This window comes from Nematolebias whitei, chromosome 16, assembly GCF_014905685.2.
Source record: "Nematolebias whitei isolate Nwh7 chromosome 16, NemWhi1, whole genome shotgun sequence".
Lineage (NCBI taxonomy): Eukaryota > Metazoa > Chordata > Actinopteri > Cyprinodontiformes > Rivulidae > Nematolebias > Nematolebias whitei.
In genome coordinates this window covers 38,497,541-38,497,915 of record NC_056513.1, presented here as the reverse complement: position 1 = coordinate 38,497,915, position 375 = coordinate 38,497,541, and positions in this window count along the sequence as shown.

Genomic DNA, 375 nt, shown 5'->3' with positions numbered 1-375 from the left:
CTCTGAACCTCCTCTGAAACTCCTCTGAACCACCTTTGAACCACCTCAGAACCATCTCTGAACCACCTCTGAACCTCCTCTGAACCACAAATGAACCACCTCTGAACCACCTCTGAACCGCCTCTGCACCATCTCTGAACCACCTCTGAACCACCTCTGAACCTCCTATGAACCACCTCTGAACCATCTCAGAACCACCTCTGAACCTCCTCTGAACCTCCTCTGAACCACCTCTGAACATCCTCTGAACCACCTCTGAACCATCTTTGGACCTCCTCTGAACCACCTCTAAACCTCCTTTGAACCACCTCTGAACCTCCTCTGACCCACCTCTGAACCACCTCTGAACCACCCCTGGCTTCTTGGCACGACAGC